Source organism: Scyliorhinus canicula, chromosome 17 (genome assembly GCF_902713615.1).
Source record: "Scyliorhinus canicula chromosome 17, sScyCan1.1, whole genome shotgun sequence".
In the NCBI taxonomy this organism is placed as follows: Eukaryota; Metazoa; Chordata; class Chondrichthyes; order Carcharhiniformes; family Scyliorhinidae; genus Scyliorhinus; species Scyliorhinus canicula.
The window spans coordinates 112,866,654-112,889,704 of NC_052162.1; the positions used below are offsets into that span (position 1 = coordinate 112,866,654).

Below are 23,051 nucleotides of genomic sequence, written 5' to 3' on the forward strand. Positions count from 1 at the left end.
AGCGCCCCCCGCTCGGCCCGTTCCCCACGGCGGCAAACCCCCACCCCAGCCCCCCCTGCATACTCCAGATCCTTCCTGGCCATTTCAGCAGCAACCCGGTATCCCTGCCCCCCCCCCCCCCCCCCCCCCCAATCCCCCCAGGCTAGGACCCCTCCCAGCCGCGTTACTCCCTCCGTAGCACTCCCGTGAGCCAGCTAACTTCTGCTGACCCCGGCAGCTCCCGCCACACCTCCGACCCCTCCCAACATCGCTTTCCCCCTGCCCGACCCCGCCCACGCAAAAGAGACAGTACCCCACCCACCCCAGAAACAACACACAACCAGCTTAAAACAGCATGAAACAGCATAAAACAGAGACCCTTCCCACCAAAGGTTAACACAGTTATTTACAAACCGCCGACCCTCAGTCAGAGTCCACCTTCTCGGCCCGCACAAAGGCCCACACCTCCTCCGGGGACTCAAAATAAAAGTCCCAGTCCTTGAAAGTGGCCCACAGATGCGCTGGCTGTAACATGCCAAACTTCACACTCTTTCTGTGGAGCACCGCCTTCGTCCGGTTATACCCGGCCCTCCGCTTAGTCACCTCCGCACTCCAGTCCTGGTAGATCCGCACTACCATGTTCTCCCACTTGCTGCTCCGCTCCTTCTTGGCCCACCTAAGCACGCACTCTCGGTCAACGAACCGGTGGAACCACACCAGCACCGCCCGTGGTGGCTCATTCAGCTTGGGCCTCCTGGCCAGTATTCTGCGGGCCCCCTCCAGCTCCAGGGGCCCTGGAAGGACCCAGCTCCCATCAGCGAGTTCAGCAAAATGACCACATAGGCCCCCAGGTCTGACCCCTCCAGCCCCTCCGTGAGGCCCAGGATCCGCAAATTTTTCCGCCTCGACCGGTTCTCCATCTCCTCGAACCGCTCCTGCCACTTCTTATGGAGCGCCTCGTGCATCTCCACTTTTACCGCGAGGGCCGCGGCCTCATCCACTCTTTTGGAGGCTTGTTGTCGGACCTCCCGGATCTCCACCCACTGGGCTGTCTGCGTTGCCAGCAGCTTGTCTGTATTCGCCTTCAGCGAGTCCAGCAGCTCCACTATTAGCTCCCGAAAACACCGCTGGAGAGTCTCCTGCTGCACCTGCGCCCATTGCCCCCATTTCTCGAGGCCTCCGCCGGCCGCCATCTTGATTCTCTTCCCTCGCTTTTTCTTAGGCCCTGCCACTGCTATTTTGCTGGCCCCACTCCTGGTCCAGACCATAGACCACTGGGGATCCGCTGCAGACACCTTCCCACGTCGGGAACCACCGAGCAAGTACCGCTGGGGGCCCTTAAAAGAGCCCAAAAGTCCGTTCCTGGTGGGAGCTGCTGAACGTGCGGCTTAGCTCCGCATAGCCGCAACTGGAACGACTGTGGACTACTGACAGTTAAACAAGTATGTTCCTCCCTTATCATTGGCAATGCGTCTGGCATTGTTGCGATAATAACAATAATCTTTCTCAGTGTCACAAGTAGGCTTACATTAGCACAGCAAAGAAGCTACTGTGAAAAGTCCCTAGTCGCCACATTCCGGCGCCTGTTCGGGTACACGGAGGGAGAATTCAGAATGTCCAATTCACCTAACAAGCACGTTTTTCGGGGCTTGTGGGAGGAAACCGGAGCATCCGGAGGAAACCCACGCAGACACGGGGAGAACATGCAGACTCTGCACATGACCCAAGCTGGGAATCGAACCCGGGACCTTGGTGCTGTGAAGCAACGGTGCTATCCACTGTGCTACCATGCTGCCCGTAGACCAACTCTTTGTCATGGTCTGGTGGCTCCGGACATCGAGATGTGTACTCTGGCCCACCCAAATGCAGATAGCACATTATATGACATACGGGGACCGACAGAAGAAGCTGTGGCTGAAGCCTTGGCTACGCTGGTGCAGCATGTGAAAGGTACACGGGTGTCCGGGGCAGTTCCGTTTTGGGCCCTCCCGAGCAGTTCCGTTTTGGGCCCTCCCGAGCAGTTCCGTTTTGGGCCCTCCCGAGCAGTTCCGTTTTGGGCCCTCCCGAGCATTTCCGTTTTGGGCCCTCCCGAGCAGTTCCGTTTTGGGCCCTCCCGAGCAGTTCCGTTTTGGGCCCTCCCGAGCAGTTCCGTTTTGGGCTCTCCCGAGCAGTTCCGTTTTGGGCCCTCCCGAGCAGTTCCGTTTTGGGCCCTCCCGAGCAGTTCCGTTTTGGGCCCTCAGGAGCAGTTTGGTTTTGGGCCCTCCCGAGCAGTTCGGTTTTGGGCCCTCCCGAGCAGTTCGGTTTTGGGCCCTCCCGAGCAGTTTGGTTTTGGGCCCTCCCGAGCAGTTCGGTTTTGGGCCCTCCCGAGCAGTTCGGTTTTGGGCCCTCCCGAGCAGTTCGGTTTTGGGCCCTCAGGAGCAGTTCGGTTTTGGGCCCTCCCGAGCAGTTCGGTTTTGGGCCCTCCCGAGCAGTTCGGTTTTGGGCCCTCCCGAGCAGTTCGGTTTTGGGCCCTCCCGAGCAGTTCGGTTTTGGGCCCTCCCGAGCAGTTCGGTTTTGGGGCCTCCTTAGCAGTTCAGTTTTGGGGCCTCCCGAGCAGTTCAGTTTTGGGGCCTCCCGAGCAGTTCAGTTTTGGGGGCATCCTGTGGACTAAAGGGAACAAAATCATCCCTGAACAAGATCATGGAGGTGACTGCCCCAACGAACAAAACCGACGCTCAGAAATTTGTGGCGCAGACATATTCCCCATTTCAGTGCTCTCCTGCGACTGATTTATTCTGTCACCCGCAAGAAGACTCTATTTGAATGGGGCCCCGAACAACAGAAGGCGTTTGAGACGGCAAAAGAGGCAGTAGCCGCAGCACTGCCCATAGCACCGGGAATTCAGGGCCCGGCATGCGTCAGTGCCCAATGATGTGGCTGCATGGAGCCTATGGCAACGGCAAGCTGGTAAAGCAATGCTGCTAGGGTTCTGGTCAAACTACCCGCTTGATAGTAATCAACTATTTTCTGAAGGGTAAAAAGGCACCATTGTTCATAATGTGGATAAAGCAAAGTCAGCAGAAAACCAGTAGAAACCAGTCTTGATAATAGCGCAGAATCGCATTCCATAGCATTCACACATATTCAAACATGAAACATTCAGAACTTATGTTGCACATTGAGAATTGACAGTTAACCATTGAATCAAATGTATTTGATTCTCAACCAAACCAATTAGGGTGACATAGAGGTGTAGACAGATGGCTAAGACTGATAAAATTCTCCTTAAACATGATGGTCCGCACAGCCATCTTTATTCCGGGATCACTTTGTACTTTGATCTAACTATTCGCTATCTCTATTTTCATATCTTCACTTTTCCACTCGAGGTCTTGAGGTAAACGCAAGCTGTTTTTCGGCTGGAGCAGAGGCCAGGGTTCTGTCGGGAAGGTAAGTTTCCTGCTTTAAGAACTTGCCTTTTTGTTTCAGAGCTGCAGGAAACTGGAAGTCAGCCGTTGGGATTTCTGGGAGGGTGTAGAGTACCTGTATATAAGTTGGGCGGTTGCTAAACCCGAGACACTACTCTTGTAGTGTCCCCCACCCTTCCACCTCCTCTAATCTAAGGGGTTGAGTGAATATCGGGTAAGCTCTTCCTTTCTTTTTCTTGTTTTATCGAGAGGGGATGGCAGGGAAGGCAGGGCAATGTTCCTCCTGCAGAATGTTTGAGGTGAGGGACGCCGTCAGTGTCCCTGCTGATTTCACCTGTGGGAAGTGCACCCATCTCCAACTCCTCAGAAACTGTGTTAGGAAACTGGAGCAGGAGCTGGATGAACTTCGGATCATTCAGGAGACAGAGGTGGTCATAGATAGAAGCTTCAGGGATGTGGTTACTCCGAAGAATGAAGATAGATGGGTGACAGTGAGAGGGGCGGGGGGAAGCAGTCAGTGCAGGGATCCCCTGTGGTCGGTCCCCTTAGTAACAAGTATACCGCTTTGGATACTGGTGAGGGGGGGGGGGGGGACCTGCCAGGGGTAAGCCGTGGGGTACAGGTCTCTGGCACAGAGTCTGTCCCTGTTGCTCAGAAAGGAAGGGGGGAGAGGAATAGAGCATTAGTCATTGGAGACTCCATAGTTAAGGGGATAGATAGGAGATTCTGTGGGAACGAGAGAGACTCGCGGTTGGTGTGTTGCTTCCCAGGTGCAAGGGTTCGCCATGTCTCGGATCGTGTTTTCGGGGTCATTAAGGGGGAGGGGGAGCAGCCCCAAGTCGTGGTCCACATAGGTACCAACGACATAGGTAGGAAAGGGGATAGGGATGTAAGGCAGGAATTCAGGGAGCTATGGTGGAAACTTAGAGCTAGAACAAAGTTATCTCTGGGTTGTTACCCGTGCCACATGCTAGCGAGACGAGGAATAGGGAGAGAGAGCAGTTGAACACGTGGCTACAGGGATGGTGCAGGAGGGATAATTGGGGCTCATTCTGGGGTAGGTGGGACCTCTACAAACGGGATGGTCTACACCTGGACCAGAGGGGTACCAATATCCTGGGGGGGGGGGAGGGGAAGGAAATTTGCTAACGCTCTTCGGGAGGGTTTAAACTAATTCAGCACGGGGTTGGGAACCTGAATTGTAGCTCCAGTATACAGGAGGTTGAGAGTAATGAGGTCATGAGTAAGGTTTCAAAGTTGCAGGAGTGTACTGGCAGGCAGGAAGGTGGTTTAAAGTGTGTCCACTTCAACGCCAGGAGCATCCGGAATAAGGTGGGTGAGCTTGCAGCATGGGTTGGTACCTGGGACTTTGATGTTGTGGCCATTTTGGAGACATGGCTGGAGCAGGGAGAGGAATGGTGTTGCAGGTTCTGGGGTTTAGATATTTCAGTAAGCGCAGGGAAGGTGGTAAAAGAGGAGGAGGGGTGGCATTGTTAGTCAAGGACAGTATTACGGTGGCTGAGAGGACGTTTGATGAGGATTCGTCTACTGAGGTAGTATGGGCTGAGGTTAGAAACAGGAAAGGAGAGGTCACCCTGTTGGGAGTTTTCTATCGGCCTCCGAAAAGTTCCAGAGATGAAGAGGAAAGGATTGCAAAGATGATTCTGGATAGGAATGAAAGTAACAGGGTAGTCGTTATGGGGACTTTAACTTTCCAAATATTGACTGGAAACGCTATAGATCGAGTACTTTAGATGTGTCCGTTTTTCTCCAATGTGTGCAGGAGGGTTTCCTGACACAGTATGTAGATAGGCCAACAAGAGGCGAGGCCACATTGGATTTGGTACTGGGTAATGAACCAGGACAGGTGTTAGATTTGGAGGTGGGTGAGCACTTTGGTGATAGTGACCACAATTCAGTTACGTTTACTTTAGTGATGGAAAGGGATAGGTATATACCGCAAGGCAAAAGTCATATCTGGGGGAAAGGCAATTATGATGCGATGAGGCAAGACTTAGGATGCATAGGATGGGGAAGGAAACTGCAGGGGATGGGCACAATTAAAATGTGAAGCTTGTTCAAGGAACAGCTACTGCGTGTCCTTGATAAGTATGTACCTGTCAGGCAGGGAGGAAGTGATCGAGCGAGGGAACCGTGGTTTACTAAAGTAGTTGAATCATTTGTTAAGAGGAAGAAAGAGGCTTATGTAAAGATGAGACGTGAAGGTTCACTTTGGGCGCTCGAGAGTTACAAGTTAGCTCGGAAGGACCTGAAGAGAGAGCTAAGAAGAGCCAGGAGGGGACATGAGAAGTCTTTGGCAGGTAGGATCAAGAATAACCCTAAAAGTTTCTATAGGGATGTCAGGAATAAAAGAATGGTTAGGGTAAGAGTAGGGCCAGTCAAGGACAGTAGTGGGAAGTTGTGCGTGGAGTCCGCACTGCCTCCACCTCTCGCAGCTTCTCTCCTTGAGCCTCAAGGGACATTTCCACGCGGTCCATTGTGACTTGGAGAGGTGCTGCTGTATCCTCAATGGCCCTTGACCCAGTCCCCTTGCATATCTCTTCTTTGGTGCCAGAGTTCATCCTTAATAAAAGCCATTAATTGCTCTGTCTAAGCATTTCCCTCAGGCGTTGACTCTTCTCCTTCTGCTGCCATTTTATCAGACTTTGCCACGCCTCAAGTTGCCTCCACTTTTTGGGCCGGGTATTTAAGCGATTTGTGCTGGTGAATGTTCTGTCTACTTCAATTTTTGGGCCCTTTTTTTTTCCCCTCGGAGGTGACCCATTGTTGGGGTTTTAAAGTGCCAAAATCGTTGTTTCTGAGTCGGAGCCACCCTGTGTGCAGCCGCTTATGCCATGACCGCCACCGGAAGTCCATGCCGACTGTTGTGGTAATATAATCAGGGCCTAGGTTTCAGGCCGATTTAATTGGATATCCTCAATTAAAGAATTGGGCATATTAAAATCAAACACAGTCAAACCTTGGGAGGGCCAAACTTGACTAAGGTCAATATATAAAGATGCAGGAACATTTAGATTTAGAACAGTACAGCACAGAACAGGCCCTTCGGCCCTCGATGTTGTGCCGAGCAATGATCACCCTACTCAAACTCACGTATCCACCCTATACCCGTAACCCAACAACTCCCCCTTAACCTTACTTTTTAGGACACTACGGGCAATTTAGCATGGCCAATCCACCTAACCCGCACATCTTTGAACTGTGGGAGGAAACCGGAGCACCCGGAGGACGTGCAGACTCCGCACAGACAGTGACCCAGCCGGGAACCGAACCTGGGACCCTGGAGCTGTGAAGATTGATGCTAACCACTATGCTACCGTGCTGCCCGCATGTCTGGGCCTGTCCCATCAATCACCCATCAAAGATCATCACACTCTACTGAGACCCAGCAGGAGGTCATCGCACCTCATTGACATCCACCAGCCTATTGTTAGAAGCCCAAATCGGGCCAGACTTTCTGTCACTAAAGTTCCTGCCGTTACCTGATATGGCAACAGGTTACATGCAAGCAACACCATGGAGATGGACACCTGGGGGCCCCGGTGTCCTGTCAGGCAGACATCAAGAAACCCACTGGGTGTTGGGACCCCCTCCCGAGACCTCATTGGCCAGAGAACATATAGAACATACAGTGCAGAAGGAGGCCATTCGGCCCATTGAGTCTGCACCGACCCACTTAAGCCCTCACTTCCACCCTATCCCCGTAACCCAATAACTAACCTTTTTGGTCACTAAGGGCAATTTATCATGGCCAATCCACCTAACCTGCACGTCTTTGGACTGTGGGAGGAAACCGAAGCACCCGGAGGAAACTCACGCAGACTCCGCACAGATAGTGACCCAGCCTGGGAACCTGGCGCTGTGAAGCCACAGTGCTATCCACTTGTGCTACCGTGCTGCCCAGAGAACTTTCTGGAAAGGTGGGGAGGGAGGGATGTGGATAAAGGAACGCAGCTCAGACATATCGGCAGCGAAGACTCGATGAGGGAGGTGACCTTGACCATCCGGAAGACTGACCAGAGAAGATGGAAGCTGCCAGCGAGATGCACCTTCTTTATGACAGACCAGAGGGACTCAGAGAATCGGGCCTGCAGTTCAACCAAACCACCTTTAAGAACAAAAGAATTAGGAGCAGGAGTAGGTCATCTGGCCCCTCGAGCCTGCTCCGCCATTCAATGAGATCATGGCTGATCTTTTGTGGACTCAGCTCCACTTTCCGGCCCGAACACCATAACCCTTAATCCCTTTATTCTTCAAAAAACTATCTATCTTTACCTTAAAAACATTTAATGAAGGAGCCTCAACTGCTTCACTGGGCAAGGAATTCCATAGATTCACAACCCTTTGGGTGAAGAAGTTCCTCCTAAGCTCAGTCCTAAATCTACTTCCCCTTATTTTGAGGCTATGCCCCCTAGTTCTGCTTTCACCCACCAGTGGAAACAACCTGCCCGCATCTATCCTATCTATTCCCTTCATAATTTTATATGTTTCTAATAGATCCCCCCTCATTCTTCTAAATTCCAACAAGTACAGTCCCAGTCTACTCAATCTCTCCTTGTAATCCAACCCCTTCAGATCTGGGATTAACCTCGTGAATCTCCTCTGCACACCCTCCAGTGCCAGTACGTCCTTTCTCATGTAAGGAGACCAAAACTGAACAGAATACTCCAGGTGTGGCCTCACTAACACCTTATACAATTGCAGCATAACCTCCCTAGTCTTAAACTCCATCCCTCTAGCAATGAAGGACAAAATTCCATTTGCCTTCTTAATCACCTGTTGCACCTGTAAACTAACGTTTTGCGACTCATGCACCAGCACACCCAGGTCTCTGTTTTAATGTTTTAATAGCAGCATGTTTTAATATTTTGCCATTTAAATAATAATCCCTATTGTTGTTATTCCTACCAAAATGGATAACCTCACATTTGTCAACATTGTATTCTATCTGCCAGACCCTAACCCATTCACTTAACCTATCCAAATCCCTCTGCAGACTTCCAGTATCCTCTGCACTTTTCGCTTTACCACTCATCTTAGTGTCATCTGCAAACTTGGACACATTGCCCTTGGTCCCCAACTCCAAATCATCTATGTAAATTGTGAACAATTGTGGGCCCAACACTGATCCCTGAGGGACACCACTAGCTACTGATTGCCAACCAGAGAAACACCCATTAATCCCCACTCTTTGCTTTATATTAATTAACCAATCCTCTATCCATGCTACTACTTTACCCTTAATGCCATGCATCTTTATCTTATGCAGCAACCTTTCGTGTGGCACCTTGTCAAAGGCTTTCTGGAAATCCAGATATACCACATCCATTGGCTCCCGGTTATCTACCGCACTGGTAATGTCCTCAAAAAATTCCACTAAATTAGTTAGGCACGACCTGCCCTTTCAACGAACCCATGCTGCGTCTGCCCAATGGGACAATTTCTATCCAGATGCCTCGCTATTTCTTCCTTGATGATAGATTCCAGCATCTTCCCTACTACCGAAGTTAAGCTCACTGGCCTATAATTACCCGCTTTCTGCCTACCTCCTTTTTTAAACAGTGGTGTCACGTTTGCTAATTTCCAATCCACTGGGACCACCCCAGAGTCTAGTGAATTTTGGTAAATTATCACTAGTGCATTTGCAATTTCCCTAGCCATCTCTTTTAGCACTCTGGGATGCATTCCATCAGGGCCAGGAGACTTGTCTACCTTTAGCCCCATTAGCTTGCCCATCACAACCTCCTTAGTGATAGCAATCACCTCAAGGTCCTCACCTGTCATAGCCTCATTTCTATCAGTCACTGGCATGTTATTTGTGTCTTCCACTGTGAAGACCGACCCAAAAAACCTGTTCAGTTCCTCAGCCATTTCCTCATCTCCCATTATTAAGTCTCCCTTCTCATCCTCTAAAGGACCAATATTTACCTTAGCCACTCTTTTTTGTTTTATATATTTGTAGAAACTGTTACTGTCTGTTTTCATATTCTGAGCAAGTTTACTCTCATAATCTATCTTACTCTTCTTTATAGCTTTTTTAGTAGCTTTCTGTTGCCCCCGAAAGATTTCCCAGTCCTGTAGTCTCCCACTAATCTTTGCCACTTTGTATGCTTTTCCTTCAATTTGATACTCTCCCTTATTTCCTTAGATATCCACTGTCGATTTTCCCTCTTTCTACCGTCTTTCCTTTTTGTTGGTATAAACCTTTGCTGAGCACTGTGAAAAATCGCTTGGAAGGTTCTCCACTGTTCCTCAACTGTTTCACCATAAAGTCTTTGCTCCCAGTCTACCTTAGCTAGTTCTTCTCTCATCCCATTGTAATCTCCTTTGTTTAAGCACAAAACACTAGTGTTTGATTTTACCTTCTCACCCTCCATCTGTATTTTAAATTCCACCATATTGTGATCGCTCCTTCCGAGAGGATCCCTAACTATGAGATCATGAATCAATCATGTCTCATTACACAGGACCAGATCTAGGACTGCTTGTTCCCTCGTAGGTTCCATTACATACTGTTCTAGGAAACTATCGCGGATACATTCTATAAACTCCTCCTCAAGGCTGCCTTAACCAACCTGGTAAAAACAATCAACGTGTAGATTAAAATTCCCAATGATAACTGCTGTACCATTTCTACATGCATCAGTTATTTCTTTGTTTATTGCCTGCCCCACTATAATGTTACTATTTGGTGGCCTATAGACTACTCCTGTCAATGACTTTCTCGCCTTACTATTCCTGATTTCCACCCAAATGGATTCAACCTTATACTCCATAGCACCAATGTCATCCCTTACTATTGCCCGGATGTCATCCTTAAATAACAGAGCTACACCACCTCCCTTACCACCCACTCTGTCCTTCCGAATAGTTTGATACCCTCGGATATTTAACTCCCAGTCGTGACCATCCTTTAACCATGTTTCAGTAATGGTCACTAAATCAGTCATTCACGATGATTTGCGCCATCAACTCATTTACCTTATTCCGAATACTATGAGCATTCAGGTAAAGTACAATTAAGTTGGCTTTATACCTCTGTTTTGAATCTTAACACCTCGATCAGTAATGTTTCCCAAGTTATATTTCTTCTTAACTTTTCTCCTAATTTTCCTTGGCGTTGAACCCATATCTTCATGTAACAACTTGCTGCGTTGCTTACAATTTATGTTTTTACTTCCCATTTTATTCCTTTTAGTATTACTGGGCCGATTCACTGAGCTCCCCTCAGTCGCTGTGCCTTGTACTGTTGCCCTTTTTGATTTTTGACTATGTCTTCTCTGCCTTACACTTTCCCCCTTACTGCCTTTTGTTTGTGTCCCTGTTTTACTACCTTCCAACTTCCTGCATTGGTTCCCATCCCCCTGCCACATTAGTTTAAACCCTCCCCCACAGCTCTTGCAAACCCCCCCACCCCCAGGACATCGGCTCCAGTCCTGCCCAGGTGCAGATCATCCGGTTTGTACTGGTCCCACCTCCCCCAGAACCGGTCCCAATGCCCCAGGAATTTGAATCCCTCCCTCTTGCACCATCTCTCGAGCCACGCATTCATCCTATCTATCCTGACATTCCTACTCTGACTAGCTCGTGGCACTGGTAGCAATCCTGAGATTAATACTGAGGGCAGCAGGGTAGCATGGTGGTTAGCATAAATACTTCACAGCTCCAGGGTCCCAGGTTCGATTCCCGGCTGGGTCACTGTCTGTGTGGAGTCTGCACGTCCTCCCCCTGTGTGCGTGGGTTTCCTCCGGGTGCTCCGGTTTCCTCCCACAGTCCAAAGATGTGCGGGTTAGGTGGATTGGCCATGATAAATTGCCCGTAGTGTCCTAATAAAAGTAGGGTTAAGGGGGAGGTTGTTGGGTTACGGGTATAGGGTGTATACGTGGGTTTGAGTAGGGTGATCATGGCTCGGCATAACATTGAGGGCCGAAGGGCCTGTTCTGTGCTGTACTGTTCTAATACCTTTGAGGGCCTACTTTTCAGTTTAACTCCTAACTCCCTGAATTCAGATTGTAGGACCTCGTCCCGTTTTTTACCTATATCGTTGGTGCCTATGTGCACCACGACAGAATGTCCTGCAGCCGCTCCAAGACATCCTTGACCCTTGCACCAGGGAGGCAACATACCATCCTGGAGTCTCGATTGCGTCCGCAGAACCTCCTGTCTATTCCCCTTACGATCTCCTGCCATGTCTTAAACCTTAGGTTAACTTATACAACTACAATTCCAAAAAATGAAAGAAAAAAACAATAAATTAGACAATGAAAAGAAAAACTACTTACTAGTCACTTACCAGGGTTAAAAAGCACCTCCTCCCCAGCCAGAATCGAATTCCCACCTAGCTTCAAATTCCCAAACTCACTCTTTGCTGTGTCTTCTCTGGCTCACTGGGAGAATTCACTGGGAGTCAGTTACAAGTTGCTCTTTTCAATTGGCCTGAGTTGACTCTCCCCCCCCCCCCCCCACCTGCTTTTAGATCAAAGTAGATTAAGGTGACTGACACTTAACTGCCAGCCAGTTATACGAGTGGGTGGATAATATACTTTAATATGGGGTATCCTCTTGTTTTATATGGGTAATTTATGAGTTAATAGTATTATTATTAATAAACTTATTGAACCTTTACTGGTGTTTGTCCTTTGTCCATCTTGCAACTAAGGGCGCCTGGGTAAAACTTTGATTGATATACTGGTCAAAGTATCTGAGGTTTCGCAGATACAACATTTGGCACCTCAGACGGTCCTTCGATAAGAAGCGATACGATGCTCCAAAGTCGAACTTTCAACCTAGTATTCTCCAACACTACGTCTGAGGCTGAATTAAGAGGGCAACTGCCCCACGTAACGGCCAGTCTTAAGTGAGTGAAAGACTAATACAGATTTGACCAGTAAATCGGGCCGTAATCCAGTTCTCATTAACATGAGGTGGACAAACTGTGCAGTTAGAAATAGGATAGTCAAGGGAGTTTGGGTAAAATCTGCAGGAGGGGGTTTAGTGAAAACCGGACCCCTACACCGATCCCTTACCCATACCCACGTGGCGAACCCTAAAAAGGAAATAATTATGGCCAGTCATGCCGAATGGGAGCAAGTCCTTCATATATATTTGAACCATAAATGGTCCAAATGGGCGCAGTGAGGTGGCGCCCCAAAACTAGATCTGGGATCCGAGGGAGAGAATTGTTGGAGGCATGCCAGTGGGTAAAAGGGCTCCCAAGCTGAGTAAGGCGATTGCGATGGCCAGTTGTCTAGAACAGCTCCGCGGTAGAGAAGCGGGGATCATCCGGGTTAAATGGGACAGAGAACACAACTAGAGCAGGACTTGATGAGTGCTACCACGCACATACAACAATTGGAAGCAGAGATAGGCACACTAGAGGAAAGGAACCAGATTAATATGATACACATGAGACAGTTCGACTTCCGGTTGCGGCTATGCGGAGCTAAGCCGCACCTTCGGCAGCTCCCGCTTTAAAAGGACTTGTGGGCTCTTTTACGGGCCCCAAACGGCGCTGATTCGACGATTCCCGGTGGATAAAGGGGTCTGGAGCAAAACCCCCCGGGATTTATGGTTCGCACTCGAAGTGGGCCGAGGAGAAAAACGGCAGCAGCTCCCCTGGTAAAGCGGGGGAAGGTGGACAAAATGGCGGCCAGTGGAGCCCCTGAGGAGTGGAGGCAGTGGGCTGAGGAGCAGCAGGCGGCCCTTCTGCGCTATTTCACGGAGCTGAAAGGGGAGTTGTTGGAATCCCTGAAGGTGACGACGTGTAAGCTGCTGGAGACCCAGACAACCCAGGGTGCAGCGATACTCGAGTTGCAACAGCAGGCCTCTGAGCGCGAGGAGGAGGTTTCGGCCCTCGTGGGGAAGGTGGAGATACACGAGGCACTTCATAAAAAGTGGCAAGATCGGTTCGAGGAGATGGAGCTCTGGTCACGGAGGAAGAACCTGCGGATCCTGGGCCTCGAGGAGGGGTTGGAGGGGTCGGACCTGCCGGCCTATGTGGCCGTGATGTTGAACTCGCTGGTGGGGGCAGGATCCTTCCATCTGCCCCTGGAGCTGGAGGGGGCCCATAGAGTACTGGCCAGGAGGACTAAGGCGAATGAACCCCCGCGGGCGGTGCTGGTGTGGTTCCATCGGTTCAGTGACCGGGAGTGTGTTCTCCGATGGGCCAAGAAGGTGAGGAGTAGTAAGTGGGAGAATTCGGTAGTGCGTATCTACCAGGACTGGAGTGCGGAGGTGGCCAAGCGGAGAGCCGGGTTTAACCGGACGAAGGCGGTGCTCCATGGAAAGCAGGTGAAGTTCAGCATGTTGCCGCCTGCGCGCCTGTGGGTCACCTACAAGGACCGGCATCACTACTTTGAGTCCCCGAGGAAGCATGGGCCTTTGTGCAGGCTGAAAAGCTGGACTCGAACTAGAGTTTGGGGACTGTGGGAGTTTTTCTATTTCGGGACCATTGTTTATGCTGTAGCGGTTATTCTGTTTGTTTTTGTTTTTTCTCTCGCTTTTGGATGATGTGGGTTATGGTTCTGTGTTCTAAGGGGGATACTTGGGTTTGTGGTTGATCTGTGTCTTTGTTTGTACGGAGTTGGTGGTTGGGTTGGGACTACGGTTTAGGAGCTGTGTTGGTGGGGTGGAGCAGCATGAAAGCACGGGCTTTTCTCTGGTTTCCCACGCTGCAGGACGAGGGGGTGGAGCTGGTGGCGAGGGGCGGGGTTACTAGACCGGGTTTCCCGCGCTGAAGCGGTGCCCAGGAGCTGATGCAGGGGAGGAGGGGGGACCTCATATCGGGAGGGGTCGGAGTTAGAGTGGGAGCTGCCGGGGTCAGCAGAAGTCAGCTGGCTCACGGGAGTACAGTGGAGGGAGAGTCGCGGCTAGGAGGGGTCCTAGCCTGGGGAGGGGGGGATATACCAGGTTGCTGCTGGATTGGCCAGGGAGGAGTTGGTGTGGGTCGGAGGGGTCGGGTGAGGTTCTATCGCCGTGGGAAACGGGCCGAATGGGTGATGGCCAGGGGCGAGCAGTTGATGGGTTATGGTTAGTCGACAGGGGAGGGGGGCGGGAGGGATCCGGCTGATTACGTGGAACGTGCGGGGGCTGAATGGACCGGTTAAGCCGGCCCGGGTGTTTTCGCATCTGAAGGGGCTGAAGACGGACGTGGCCATGCTCCAGGAGACCCACCTGAAGGTGGCGGACCAGGTCCGTCTGAGGAAGGGGTGGGTGGGGCAGGTTTTCCACTCAGGACTCGACTTGAAGAACCGGGGGGTGGCGATCCTGGTGGGGAAGAGGGTGGCGTTTGAGGCATATGAGGTTGTGGCTGATAGCGGCTGCAGATATGTGATGGTGAGCGGTAAGCTGCAGGGGGAGAGGGTGGTGTTGGTTAATGTGTACGCCCCAAATTGGGATGATGCTGGTTTCATGAGGCGTATGTTGGGCCGCATTCCTGGCCTGGAGGTGGGGAGCTTGATCATGGGGGGGGACTTCAATACGGTGCTGGATCCCCTACTGGATCGTTCTATTTCAAGAACAGGCAGGAGGCTAGAGGCGGCCAAGGTATTGAGGGGGTTTATGGACCAGATGGGAGGAGTGGATCCCTGGAGGTTCGGGAGGCCGAGGGCTCGGGAGTACTCCTTTTTCTCCCATGTGCACAGGGTTTATTCCCGCATTGATTGTTTTGAGCAGGGGACTGGTCCTGAGGGTGGAGGAGGCCGAATATTCGGCTATTGCGATTTCGGACCATGCTCCGCATTGGGTGGATCTGGAGATGGGGGAGGTGCGGGACCAGCGCCCGCTTTGGCGTCTGGACGTGGGGTTGTTGGCTGATGAGGAGGTGTGTAGGAGGGTTCGGGGATGTATAGAGAGGTACCTCGAGGTCAATGATACTGGGGAGGTCCAGGTGGGGATGGTGTGGGAGGCTCTGAAGGCAGTGATTAGGGGGGAGCTGATCTCCAGTCGAGCCCATAGGGAGAGGGGGGAGAGGAGGGAGAGGGAGAGACTGGTGGAGGAGCTGTTGAGTGTGGATAGGAGGTACGCGGAGGCCCCGGAGGAGGGATTGTTGGGGGAGCGGCGTAGCTTGCAGGCCAGGTTTGATTTATTGACCACATGAAAGGCGGAGACACAGTGGAGGAAGGCGCAGAGAGCGGTCTATGAGTATGGAGAGAAGGCGAGCAGGATGCTGGCGCACCAGCTTCGTAAGCGGGACGCGGCTAGGGAGATTGGTGGAGTGAAGGATAGAGCTGGGAATGTGGTGCGGCAGGGGGCAGAGGTCAATGAGGTCTTTAGGGACGTCTACAGGGAACTGTACCGGTCGGAGCCGCCGGCGGTGGGAGGGGGAATGGAAAATGTTTTGGACAGGCTCCGATTTCCAAGGGTGCAGGAGGAGCAGGTGGAGGGACTGGGGGCGCCGATCGAGTTGGAGGAGCTGGTCAGTGGGATTGGCCACATGCAGTCGGGGAAGGCGCCGGGACCGGATGGGTTCCCGGTTGAATTTTATAAGAAATATGTGGACCTGTTGGGCCCCCTGTTGGTTCAGACCTTTAACAAGGCATGGGAGGGGGGTGTTCTGCCCACGACGATGTCTCGGGCACTAATCTCCCCGATCCTGAAGCGTGATAAGGACCCCTTGCAGTGCGGATCATACAGGCCAATTTCACTGCTGAATGTAGACGCCAAGCTGCTGGCAAAGATCTTGGCCACTAGAATAGAGGACTGTGTGCCGGGGGTGATACATAAAGATCAGACGGGTTTTGTGAAGGGGAGGCAGCTGAACACTAACGTGCGAAGGCTGCTAAATGTGATAATGATGCCGGCAGCAGAAGGAGAGGCAGAGATTGTGGTGGCATTGGATGCGGAGAAGGCCTTCGATAGGGTTGAGTGGGGGTACTTGTGGGAGGTGTTAGAGAGGTTCGGGTTCGGGGAGGGGTTTATTAAATGGGTGAGATTGCTGTACGAGGCCCCGATGGCGAGTGTAGCGACAAATGGGAGGAGGTCCGAGTACTTCAGGCTCCACCGTGGGACGAGGCAGGGGTGCCCCCTGTCCCCTTGCTTTTTGCGCTGGCAATTGAGCCTCTTGCCATGGCTCTTAGGGAGTCGAGGAGGTGGAGGGGTTTGGTGCGAGGTGGGGAGGAGCACCGAGTGTCACTTTATGCAGATGACTTGTTGCTGTATGTAGCAGACCCGGTGGGGGGAATGCCGGAGGTGATGGAGATTCTTGCTGAGTTCGGGAGTTTCTCGGGATATAAATTGAACCTGGGCAAGAGCGAGCTGTTCGTTGTACACCCGGGAGATCAGGAGGAGGGGATTGGTAGGCTCCCACTAAAGAGGGCAGTGAGGAGTTTTAGGTACCTGGGGGTTCAGGTGGCTAGGAGCTGGGGGACTCTGCACAAGCTCAATTTTACTAGGTTGGTGGAGCAGATGGAGGAGGAATTTAAAAGGTGTGGCATGCTGCCGTTGTCGTTGGCGGGTAGAGTACAGTCCGTTAAAATGACGGTGCTCCCGAGGTTTTTGCTTTTGTTTCAGTGCCTCCCCATTTTCGTTCCGAGGGCCTTTTTTAGGAGGGTGAACAGCAGCATTCTGGGATTTGTTTGGGCGCATGGGACTCTGAGGATAAGGAGGGACTTTTTGGAGCGGGGCAGGGATAGAGGGGGGCTGGCGCTGCCCAACCTCTCTGGGTACTATTGGGCGGCTAATATCTTGATGGTACGCAAGTGGGCAATGGAGGGGGAGGGGGCAGCATGGAAAAGGATGGAGATAGCGTCCTGCGGAGGCACGAGCCTGAAGGCACTGGTAACGGCTCCGTTGCCGCTCCCTCCACGAGCCCGGTGGTGGCGGCCACCCTCAAAATTTGGGGGCAGTGGAGAAGTGGGGAGCTCGGTGGAGGCCCCGCTGTGGGGGAACCACCGGTTTGTCCCAGGGAACATGGATGGCGGGTTCCTGGGGTGGCAGAGAGCGGGCATTAGGAAGTTGGGAGACCTGTTCATTGACGGGAGGTTTGCGAGCCTGGGTGAACTGGAGGAGAAGTTTGAGCTCCTCCCGGGGAATATGTTCGGGTACCTTCAGGTCAAGGCGTTTGCTAGGCGACAGGTGGAGGGGTTCCCTTTGCTGCCCCCGCGGGGGGTAAGGGATAGGGTGCTTTCGGGGGTGTGGGTCGGGGATGGGAAGGTGTCTGACATCTACCATGTAATGCAGGAGGTGGAGGAGGCGTCGGTAGAGGAGCTGAAGGCTAAGTGGGAGGTGGAGCTGGGGAGCAGATTGAGGAGGGGCCATGGGCGGACGCCCTGGAGAGGGTGAACTCCTCCTCTTCATGTGCGAGGCTTAGTCTCATCCAGTTCAAGGTGCTGCACCGGGCCCACATGTCCGGATCTAGGATGAGTAGGTTCTTTGGGGGCGAAGACAGGTGCGTCAGGTGCTCGGGGAGTCCAGCGAACCATGCCCATTTGTTCTGGGTATGCCCGGCACTGGAGGAGTTCTGGAAGGGGGTGGCAGGGACGGTGTCGAGGGTGGTGGGATCCAGGATCAAGCCAGGGTGGGGACTCGCTATATTTGGGGTTGGGGTGGAGCCGGGAGTGCAGGAGGCGAAACAGGCCGATGTCTTGGCCTTTGCGTCCCTAGTAGCCCGGCAGAGGATCTTGCTGCAGTGGAAAGATGCTAGACCTCCGAGCGTGGAGACCTGGATTAATGACATGGCGGGATTCATTAAGTTGGAGAGGGTCAAGTTCGCCCTGAGGGGGTCGGTATTCCTTAGGAGGTGGCAGCCTTTCCTCGACTTTCTGGCTCAACGATAAGGTACTAGGTCAGCAGCAGCAACCGGGGGGGGGGGGTTTAGGAGGATAGTGTTTAAGTTAATTTGCTTATTGTTAAGTTATTCTGCTGTTTATTGGGGTTGGGGGGGGGGGGGGGGGGAGGCAGGGGGGGGGGGTTTGTTATATGCATTGTTACAGGTGCCAGGGGGTGTTTATTATTATTGTTTTGTTGATACATATTTTTCAAAAAATTCCAATAAAATTAAAAAAAAAACACATGAGCCAGTTCCAGGCTCAATGCGATAGAGCTGTCGCGCTGTCAGTGAGAGAGAGGCCATGTTGCAACAGGTAGAGGAAGTCAAACATAAATGCAGCGATCTGCAGGCTGCAGTATAAGTTTTGCATCAAGCAGGAAAAGAAAATACTGCGTGCGCTGATGCACTATCAATTATGAGACGAGAGTAGAGAGTAATCGAGGCTTTATTACGCAGAGATGTGGAGCCTCCCGCAGCTGTTGCCGAAATAAGAACATAAGAACTAGGAGCAGGAGTCGGCCATCTGGCCCCTCGAGCCTGCTCCGCCATTCAATGAGATCATGGCTGATCTTTTGTGGACTCAGCTCCACTTTCCGGCCCGAACACCATAACCCTTAATCCCTTTATTCTTCAAAAAACTATCTATCTTTACCTTAAAAACATGTAATGAAGGAGCCTCAACTGCTTCACTGGGCAAGGAATTCCATAGATTCACAACCCTTTGGGTGAAGAAGTTCCTCCTAAACTCAGTCCTAAATCTACTTCCCCTTATTTTGAGGCTATGCCCCCTAGTTCTGCTGTCACCCGCCAGTGGAAACAACCTGCCCGCATCTATCCTATCTATTCCCTTCATCATTTTAAATGTTTCTATAAGATCCCCCCTCATCCTTCTAAATTCCAACGAGTACAGTCCCAGTCTACTCAACCTCTCCTCATAATCCAACCCCTTCAGCTCTGGGATTAACCTAGTGAATCTCCTCTGCACACCCTCCAGCGCCAGTACGTCCTTTCTCAAGTAAGGAGACCAAAACTGAACACAATACTCCAGGTGTGGCCGCACTAACACCTTATACAATTGCAACATAACCTCCCTAGTCTTAAACTCCATCCCTCTAGCAATGAAGGACAAAATTCCATTTGCCTTCTTAATCACCTGTTGCACTTGTAAACCAACCTTCTGTGACTCATGCACTAGCACACTCAAGTCTCTCTGAACAACGGCATGCTTTAATATTGGCTGCAGCTCAGTGAGCACACATATTTATACTCCACCTACTGGGCGGAGACAGCAGGCAGGGATCTGCCGCCATACCTGTAGTACAGGAGCCTTACCGTATTACTTCTCATATGTGCAATATATACAAACAGTGGTGACTACCACACGCGCAACCGACCACTCCTAATGTCTGTGTGAGATAGAAGATTTAAAATCACAACTAACCATACAAAGTGTGCGTACACCACCTAAACCGGGGATAGTGACCCAGGGGGGGATAGTGGGGGGATTAGAAGAGGATGTCTGCCATTATGCAGCAGCTAGCGCCACTGTGACTAGGGGCTTTTCACAGTAACTTCATTTGAAGCCTACTCGTGACAATAAGCTATTTTCATTGGCTTCCCTAAATGTACAGGCAACACCACACTGTTCTTTTTTTTCTCTCCTCTCTCTCCCTTTCTTTTCCGCAGACGGCGCATATACCACTCCAACTGTGGAGGACAGGGCTGACGCCAATGCTGCCACATACCCATATCTTTTTTTAAAAAATTAATTGACAGACTTTTTTTCACTGCTAAGAATAAGTATTGCACACCATCGCCATTTTTTATTATTTAAGACAATCCGAAAGAAATTTTTCCCGCCACTATCCTGTGTAAATTCACTTGATACCATACAATTCCTGTTGTGCACGCTTTCCAAATTCCTTCCCCACTCAACCCCATTAAACACTGATTGTCAACCAACCCTTTGGATCACACTATTGGGCCTTTATTATTCATTTACTTATTTCTTTGATTTTTTTAAGAAAAGAGTGGAGCCATACGACATTCTAGTAAAGAAAAGGAAAAGAGGTATTAAGAATTAATACCTTGCTACCTTGACCTCCCCCAGAATGAACTACATACTTCTTTGCTATCTGGGACTCCTCATCTCAGAATAGACACAGAACCACAGATGCCACATCAACTGAAGACGAGAAGATCAGGCTAAGATACCCTGGAGATATGTGGTTCACCCCACCAGATGCAGGCAAATGTGAGGATGGCATACTATGGGTACACCCCAATAAGAGTCTCACCAATGGGTATAACAACCAAAGAGTGGTGTACACGAAAGATAATGGGAGCTCCGATTATTGCCCCCTATAGACCCTCACCAGTGATTGTTGAGAGTAACCATGGGTAAATGGAGCGAGCTGTCTAGCCCATGGCCCAGATAAAGGGCTAGAATTTGGAAAGAAATGCCCTGGTAAGGTTATTCAGAACAGTACATATACTATGAAATTAAGAATGGGTTGAGACCAACAGTTCGCACACCCCTCCTCACTTGCCCTGAGGACGGTAGCATTGTGGATAGCACAATGGCTTCACAGCTCCAGGGTCCCAGGTTCGATTCCGGCTTGGGTCACTGTCTGTGCGGAGTCTGCACATCCTCCCCGTGTGTGCGTGAGTTTCCTCCAGGTGCTCCGGTTTCCTCCCACAGTCCAAAGATGTGCAGGTTAGATGGATTGGCCATGATAAATTGCCCTTAGTGTCCAAAATTGCCCTTAGTGTTGGGTGGGGTTATGGGGATAGGGTGGAGGTGTTGACCTTGGGTAGGGTGCTCTTTCCAAGAGCCGGTGCAGACTCGATGGGCCGAATGGCCTCCTTCTGCACTGTAAATTGTATGATAAACCACCCCAGGGCCCCAAAATGGGTTGATACTAAAACATACAGGGAAAATATTATTTGACAACGCACACTACAAATTGGTACCACTAGTGGTAGATTTAGCCGGCACACAATTACCAGACTGGTGCCCCTCCCCACTTAGAAAATTGTACCTCCACTTGACCCAGAGGCTACTAAGCCGAAAGACTGGGACACACAAGGGGGAAGAGACGCCCAGGTCAAAGGGGCGCAAGAGGAGGGAAATCCTGAATGATCTGGCGACTGCATACAGGGCGAGGATATCCATCATTAACGCCCTGGATTTGGACAATAAGCTCAGAGTCCTAACCCGACAAGATAAACAGACCTTGGACAGCTCAAATGAAAACATTCAGCAAGATGGCGAGGGAGATTTGGCCGAGAACAGGGCCAGGACCTGTGGGCTAAACAGCTGGCTTGTAATGCAGAACAAGACCAGCAGCTCGGGTTCAATTCCCGTACCGGCCTCCCCGAACAGGCGCCGGAATGTGGCGACTAGGGGCTATTCACAGTAACTTAATTGAGGCCTACTTGTGACAATAAGCGATTTACATTTATGGTTACTGAAGTAGAAGGACATGCCCAAACTATTACTTGACAGACTTTTTTTCACTGTTTAGAATAATTGTTCACACCATCGCCATTTTTTATTGGAGACAATCCGAAATAAATTTTTCCCACCACTATCCTGTGCAAATATTTGAATCGAGGGTATCCTCTTGTTTTAAGTGAGTAATTTAAGGGTTAATAGTATTATTATTAATAAACTTATTGAACTTTTACTTGTGTTTGTCCGTTGTCTATCTTGCAGCTAAGAGCACCTGGGTAAAACTTTGATTGATCAAAATTGTCAAAGTATCTGAGATTTAGCAGATACAACACGGTTCTTGATTAATCCCTGCCTCTTCTGATTCTCAGAATTGCTTCTAATGGCTTCCCACCACTGAGGTTAGACTGACTGGCCTGTATTTTCCTGGTTTATCCCTTCCTCCCTTCTTGAATAATGGTACCATATTGGCTATCCTCCAGACCTCCGGCACCTCTCTTGTGGCCAGAGAGGAATTGAAAAGTATTGCGAGCTATATTTTGCAGCCTGGGATACATTTCCCCTGCCATGGAGAGCTGTCTACTTTTAAGCCTGCCAGACCACTCAGAACCTCCTCTCTGTTAATTTATTTAATTTTATTCCAGTGCTTCTTCCTGATTGCTATTCCCACGCCTGTGCTTTCACCAATGAATACCGACTCTGAAGTCTAGGACGAGTAGGGTTTTCGGGGGCGAAGACAGGTGTGCTAGGTGCTCAGGGAGCCCAGCGAACCATGCCCATATGTTTTGGGCATGCCCAGCGCTGGGGGAGTTCTGGAAGGGGGTAGCAAGGACGGTGTCGAGGGTGGTAGGATCCAGGGTCAAGCCAGGCTGGGGACTCGCAATTTTTGAGGTTGGGGTGGAGCCAGGAGGCGAAAGAGGCCGGTGTCCTGGCCTTTGCGTCCCTAGTAGCCCGGCGGAGGATCTTGCTCCAATGGAAGGATGCGAGGGGATCAATGATATGGCGGGGTTCATTAAATTGGAGAAGGTGAAATTGGCCCTGAGGGGATCAGTACAAGGATTTTTTAGGCAGTGGCAGCCTTTCCTGGACTTCCTGGCGGAACAGTAGGGAAATAGGCCGGCAGCAGCAGCAACCCGGGGGGGGGGGGGGGGGGGGGGGTCTGGTTTGGTGGGAGGGAGAACTGTGTACATGGGTTTGCGGGATGTGGCGGGTGTTATTTCTTTCCCTTTTGCTGTTTGGGTGTTCCTTTGTAGTTGCTTTTGAAGTTGGGTGGGTGTTGTTCTTCGGTTGTTACCGCGGTTGTTTCGTTAACTTTGTTATATTTATATTTTGTAAAAATTTCAATAAAAATTATTTAAAAAAAAGACTATGAAGTCCAGGACCGTCCCCTCTCGGAGGGCTTTCTACCTACTGTTTAAAATAT

General features: G+C 50.8%; 1 protein-coding gene across 1 annotated transcript in view; it reads left to right on the plus strand.

The window, feature by feature from the left end:
* Positions 1-23,051, plus strand: part of LOC119951527 (oocyte zinc finger protein XlCOF6-like) — a 94,426-nt gene that overhangs the window by 49,959 nt on the left and 21,416 nt on the right. The gene's annotated exons all lie outside the window — the stretch shown is intronic.